Source organism: Seriola aureovittata, chromosome 21 (assembly GCF_021018895.1).
Source record: "Seriola aureovittata isolate HTS-2021-v1 ecotype China chromosome 21, ASM2101889v1, whole genome shotgun sequence".
NCBI lineage: Eukaryota > Metazoa > Chordata > Actinopteri > Carangiformes > Carangidae > Seriola > Seriola aureovittata.
Window position 1 is genome coordinate 17,897,655 of NC_079384.1, and position 6,504 is coordinate 17,904,158.

Consider the following 6,504-nt stretch of genomic DNA (forward strand, 5'->3'; position numbering starts at 1 on the left):
TTCCAGCTTTTCAAATGTGAGGATTTTGCATTATTGGTCAAATAGAAAAGTAACCATAATGACTGGTTATCTATGATTTATTGTGAGACAAGCTAGAGTTATTTCATTTTGATGGCCGTGCTTTTTTGAACCAGAAGAGGAGCTAAATCAAATGCAATAAGGAAGAGGACAGAGGTAGAAATCCTGCAGGAGGACTTGTTGATCGCAGACTAAGAATATCTAGATGCCGGTAACACTGATCCCAGGTGTGAGAAATCAACGACTGAATTCACAGCTCTGATGGACTTTGCCACTGTGGCTGTAGCAGTTATTGTCTGTGGTGCATTCACACTGGAGTGACACATTTAAGTGCACGTGGAAAAAACTGTTTTTTGAAGAAAAGTGTGTGAAGGCAATTGAGGAACTTCTCACAACTTAAAACAAATCAAATTGTACTCCTGGAAAACAAAAAAAAATAACTATTGAAATTTTAGAAAAACATTTTACTGTCTCCCTTTTTTATTGTTAAGGAGCTATTTGTAAGTTAGCTAACATTAGCATTAGCAGCTGTTTACATACCAGTCTAGAGGAGAAGTTGCGAGTTCAGCATCAAACTTCATTCCTTTACTCACCTTGAGCTGTTTTCAGAGCTGCAACCCTTTTGTTTTTCCTCTATTTCTATCACTTCTTTTCTTCTACTGAAGCTAGCATGCTAACTAGCTAGCCCCAATCCAGCCAGACTCCCTGTCTCCTCACTCTCTGATACCAAGTCACTGTAGTGTTCAGTCTGCCCTGAAGAAGCAGCTGCTCAGAGGACGTATTATTACCTCTTGTCTTGTAAACACAAAGATGGAAGATGGCTGAAGCTCTTAGCAAAACTGGCAATTAAACAGCTGCTTATGCTAATGCTGGCTATGTAGCAAGAGCAAAACTTACATATGGCTCCTTTAAGAAGATGAAACCTGAGAGATTTCTTCACCCAAATTTTTTAAGTCCATCACAGAGCTTGTTATTAATGCAACTCTACTCCTCAATTAAACCCCTTGAAGTCAGATAGACTGGGATATCACTTGCTGCTGGACACTTTAGCAGGGCATTGAGGGCTATCAAGCATCGGGGAAAATCAATTACTGGCACTGAAATGTTACCAAACAGCCAAGAGTGAAGCCTGTATCCCGATACTCACACTGCACTTTCACTGAGTGACCAGCATGACAAAACGAGAAGGAGAACCTCAGCATGAAACAAGGAGAAAAGCGCCTCTACTAACAGATTTGCGTTTCATTAATCACACAGGATCCAGGCCACTGCAAAGCGCTCCATCTGCACCGCAGCCAACGCACAGAAAAAAGCCTCACAGATTGGAGCCGCCGACAGCAGACGACCACTCATTATAGGGGAAACACAGCAGGATTGTAAAATGCTAATGCTCGCCATCATCACACAAGCTCACTCTTATCCAAATGCTAAAAGGCCCCTTTCATTGCCAGCACTCTCACCTCCTAAATACTCCCACTACCACACCTCCGAAACGTATTCTTGGCTTTCAGTGCTGGATATTAAAATACACCACGTTCAGATCGTCATTACAGCTACAGTGACTGGAAACTTGCAAAACCTGCTGGTTCTTTGAAACAAAAAAGGCAACGAGAGAAAATTAAAAAAAAACAAAAAACACAGAAGCAGTAACCATGGGCGAAGTGAGAGGGAGCGAGGAGTGTAGGAAGAAATAAAACCAGACGTGGGAAGGAGAAGAAGAAAAAAAAAAAAAAGCAATTCAAGACCGCTCTGGTCACTAATGTTGCTCCATTAATACCAAGAGAATAGAGAGAGATATGACCATCTCAGTCTTCCAATAAGAACTGATAGGAGCCCAAACATTGTTAGCACTAACCACTTTGTTATTGCAGCTCTCGCACAGGCCATCAAGGCATCTGTGTGTGTCCTGCTGCCAACAAAACAACCTTTTATCCTCTAACTAAAGAATAAGGCTGCTGATATTGTATATATTTTCCCTTATTGCCAATAAACTGCATGAAAAGCCAACAACAATACCACAATGAACATATCTTACTAACAAGTGGGTAAATATATATATATGTATCATATTGTGCTTATTGATGGTTGTTTTTCTGGTTTGAAATGAAACCAATGATCAGATCAATGAAGCTGTACGTCAAATCATAGAAATAACATTCCTGAATAGCAATTTTGTTTTTGATTGTAATGAAAAATGCTAAAGCTAACTGCATCTGCCTTCCGTGTTGAGTTCAAATGACTCGGCAGGACGAGTACTGCACTGTGTGTGGACATGACCAATAACTGTGCTGATTAAAATCATTTCGTTCAGTTCAGATCAAAGATTTGCTGCACTGTTCGTTAGATTTTTCCTAAGCTAAGCGAACGCATCTTTGTTCAAATGCACTATGTATGCAAGCATCAGTGTTTATACTGCAGTGACATGATGATTCAGACAGTCAGTACAAAACTAAATCTGTATAAGCACTGTTAATGAGTCAGTCAGGAGTCATGTTTGTGTCTGCCTGGTGAATCCAATGAATCTAAGTCCAGTATTCCCTCTCTTATGTTTAGCTCTGTTTTTGGTCCCCACCAGGTCCTGAGGGAAATATCTGGGTCTTTAGCTGCTAAATGCTACGCTATCTGAATCAAAGCAGTAAAGTTGTGGTCTGGATAGATACCTGATGCGTGGAAACTCACTATAAAGCTCAGTGAAGACGAGAGGAGCTGGAGATTCAGGCAGTAATCTCACTTTTGTAGGTTCTTCAAGACAAATGATCCCTCTCACCCCTTTCACACTGTCATTTGATAAAATTGCTATTACAACGATATCAATTAAAAGCAGTAATGAACACGTCACTTGCTGCTGATTGATTGGGCAAAACAAAACTGTGAAACACCCATGACAATTCAGACAATTATCAGGCCAGTATAGCATCCTGCTGCCTTCATTCAGCAACAAATGTGTATAAATCTGCAGCTAAAAATAGTAGCATGGAGTTTTATATCTGCAGTGTAACAAACACAAACAGAGACCGCCCTGACCAGCAGCCCTGCAAATGTGATGGAGTAGATATTGTGTTTCTGCGTGTGTTTCACTTCTCTCCCTGCCCAGGAAAGGTGGGAAGAATAGAGCCTTTTTCTACCCCCCCACCCCCACCCCCACCCCCACCCCCACCCGTCCGGTCACTGAGACCCAGAGGCAGAGTCTAGACTGAGCCCCAGATGGGGGATTCATAAACTGCAACAAATGAAGACAAAATGCTTCCAGCTGCCCTTGGCGGTGGGGAATGGATCTGCTCCCGGGCTGATATGGGGGGGGGGGGTATTTGACAGGGTCCTCAGCCGGTCATGCAGCTCTGTCCCCGTCTGAGCTGCAGAGGAGACCTGAGTTTTTCTGCAGTGCAATTTGTCACCAGGCGCATGCATTAGCATACGGTCAAACTTGATCCTGTCAAACATTCAGCTCTATTTACAGATAAAACAAATGAATGGTTACATTTTACTGGGGCTGCAATTGACTATTATTTTCATTATTGATTTTCTACTGAATATTTTCTCAATAGATTGTTTCCTTGATGTGCAACATGTCTGGTAAAATGTTTTGAGTCCAAAGATACTCACTTTATTATCACAGAGGAAGAAGATAATCAAAAAACATTAACATTTTTGCTTCAAATTATTATTGCAGATGAAGTTTTTGTTGATCAACCAATCAATAATCTTATGATCACAGCAGAAAAGTCCCAAAATGCATAGAAAAGTTTGTTTGGCTCACTGCTTTAGCCTAATAAACCAAATAAATTATGAAATAAATACAATTGCAGCAAGATGTCACCAGCTTCTGCTCTGAGTCAGTGTTGAATCTCATGTTGCATTCAGACAAGAAAAAATTGCCAAATATGTGTGTTTTTCAGGAAATGAGAACATCCAACATCACCTGGCTTGTTGTATATGACTAAAAATACAGCGGCTCTGCATTCACCTGTTTGTCTCTGGAGTGCAGGTACAGGCTAAGTTATCTGAAATCTTCTCACGTACACACTCACCTTTACAGATAAAACACTCCAGCGCCAACTTTTCCTGCCAAGGGCAAAACTTGACTCAAGCTGAACAGTGTGCGGGCAGTGCGGTGAACCTGCACGCACAGATGCGTCAATAGACAGCGGGTGTTTGTGAGGTGTATGACCTTTCTATCCTACAGGTCCGGCTGGATGTGTCAGTGATGCAGTGCTCTCACTGTACGTGGATCAAGTTGTTATGCACTTACGGATCCGAGGCGGCAGCAACACAGCGACACTGACAACGCTATGTGAGCTAATGCACCATGTTCCAGTCATTCCTGCACAAACACGAAGGCGACAGACACAGCGAGGAGGTTTTTCTACTCACCACTAAATATGATGTTATCTCTGGAGCAGCAGCAGCAGCAGCAGCAGCGTTAGTCTCCCCGGTGCCAGAGATGATGCTGTTGCATCGCCGTCTGCTGCAGGCAACACGCTGTCGGTGCCACTGCGGTCCACATTTAACCGCTTCTCCAGCTCCTTCTGTGTGTGTGTGTGTGTGTGTGTGTGTGTGTGTGTGTGTGTGTGTGTGTGTGTGTGTGTGTGTGTGTGTGTGTGTGTGTGTGTGTGTGTGAGTGAGTGAGTGTGTGAGTGTGAAGGATATGTGAGGGAGGGGGACGGTCTGTTTCACGTCAGGTGGATTCGGACGTGATGCTGTGAAAAAGGACAGATCCTCGTCGGGCTTTTTGCAGCTCAGACATCTCAACTCTTCCTCTCTCTCTCTCTCTCTCTCTCTCTCTCTCTCTCTCACACTCTCTCCCTCTCTCCCTCTCTCTCTCTCCCTCTCTCCGTCTTTCCCATGCAGCCTCCTCTCCTCTCCTCTCCCTCCCCACCGGCTCGGGCATGCCCAGTCTCTGCCTCCTTCATGAGCACCAGTTTGTTAGTTGCAGGAATGAGTTACTCAGGTTGATCAGAGTTGTGTTATCAAGGAAGAGGAGCCTGGATAAGTTGAAGTGTAAGGCACATTTCGACTGCAGTGCGATTCAAAGTAATTAACATTAGATATAAAAGGCATTGAGCAAAAATACACAAGTAAAGACTTAGCCAAAATATAATATAATATATGGAAGATGGACGTAGCCTCCCTGAAGTCACCCACTAGTTTCTAAGGAGCCGTTTTGAAGCTCAGAGTGAGCTGTTCCACTGTCGCCATCTTGCCAGTACCTAACTTACTGTTTGTGGCAAGCATACCCCTACCCACCTGTCATTCAAAGCAGCCGCCCCCTTAATTATACTTTAAGCATTAATAAAAATTTAAGAGTACAAAATCCAGTCAGCAAATATGTTTATTTCTGCTGTAAAGTTGTACATTTTAACATGGGAGTCTATGGGGATTGACTCACTTTTGGAGCCAGACTCTAGTGGTCATTCGAGGAGCTGCAGTTTTTGGTACTTCTGTATTGGCTTCATTTTTCAGCCTCAGATGTTGGTGCTTGGTGAAAAAAATACATTTAAAGTGGAATTATTTTGCGTTTTGTCTTCAATAACTAAATGGGTTATTTTTCATTGTGACATGAATTTTCCATGGCAGTTTAAAATCAAAACAAAACACAGAAAATAAAAGTTATTAGGTGCGTTGCATTTCAGCGATGACCAGCAGAGAGTAGCATTATTTTTTAGATTAAAACTTCATTATAAAAAGAGTAAAAACCGGCCTTGTTTACAGTTGAAGGTCTCAGCAGTTTAGTAATGGTGATCTGTGTGGAAAATGCTTTTTGGGCCTTAGGGGATTTTTTTGTTGCAGTACCTTGGATGGCCACTAGGACGAGTTGGCAGCAATGCAGAGTGGCACATGGAGTGGCATCCATGGCACTGACAGGAACTGATGGCAGCCATGACAGACAGCCTTTCACATTAAGAGTTGGGATGGACTGTGCTTATTGGAGGATCTTTTTGGCCCAGTTGACCCCTAACAGATAACTTGTGACAAAAAGCTAAATAATTGTTTAGTAAAGTTGTTATACACTGCAAATGCATGATAGAAATATATAGATTAAATAGATAAAAACAGAATAAACACAAGAATTAAAAGCTACAGCGCAGAGATATGAATAAAATCTAAAATAAACATTTTTTGTCTTCAGTAATGAACAATGTAAACAATGACAAAATTGTGTTGTGTTAGATCCACAGTTACTTTCATACATTATAAATTACTTGCTCTCCATACAACAGAGATTTAGTTTGACGGTGATAATGGACTGAATTTCTCTGGCATATACAACACAGAATACTAAATCTGTTCAGGTGTTGTTTCCTGGCAATAATGAGATCAATAATTTCCACAGGGAAACAAACACACTCCTGTATGATTAAACCAACGCTGGAACACCTTGAGATGTCCATGAATCTCTTCACGTTGTTCTCTGGAGTGCTGTTGTTTTTGTCAAATAATGAATACATTTGCAAATCAGTTTGATCTGAATGTTAATTAAGCTGGGAA

General features: G+C 41.8%; 1 protein-coding gene across 2 annotated transcripts in view; it reads right to left on the reverse strand.

Moving 5' to 3' along the window:
* LOC130162213 (PH and SEC7 domain-containing protein 1-like) overlaps positions 1-4,797 on the reverse strand; it is a 76,993-nt gene extending 72,196 nt beyond the window's left edge. The window contains exon 1 of one of the 2 annotated variants that reach the window (XM_056365824.1): positions 4,390-4,776. The gene's annotated coding sequence lies outside the window, so the exon portion shown is untranslated. Of the gene's footprint in view, positions 1-4,389 lie in introns of both variants that reach the window. The other variant, XM_056365826.1, reaches the window with a different exon arrangement.
* Positions 4,798-6,504: the final 1,707 nt, after the last annotated feature.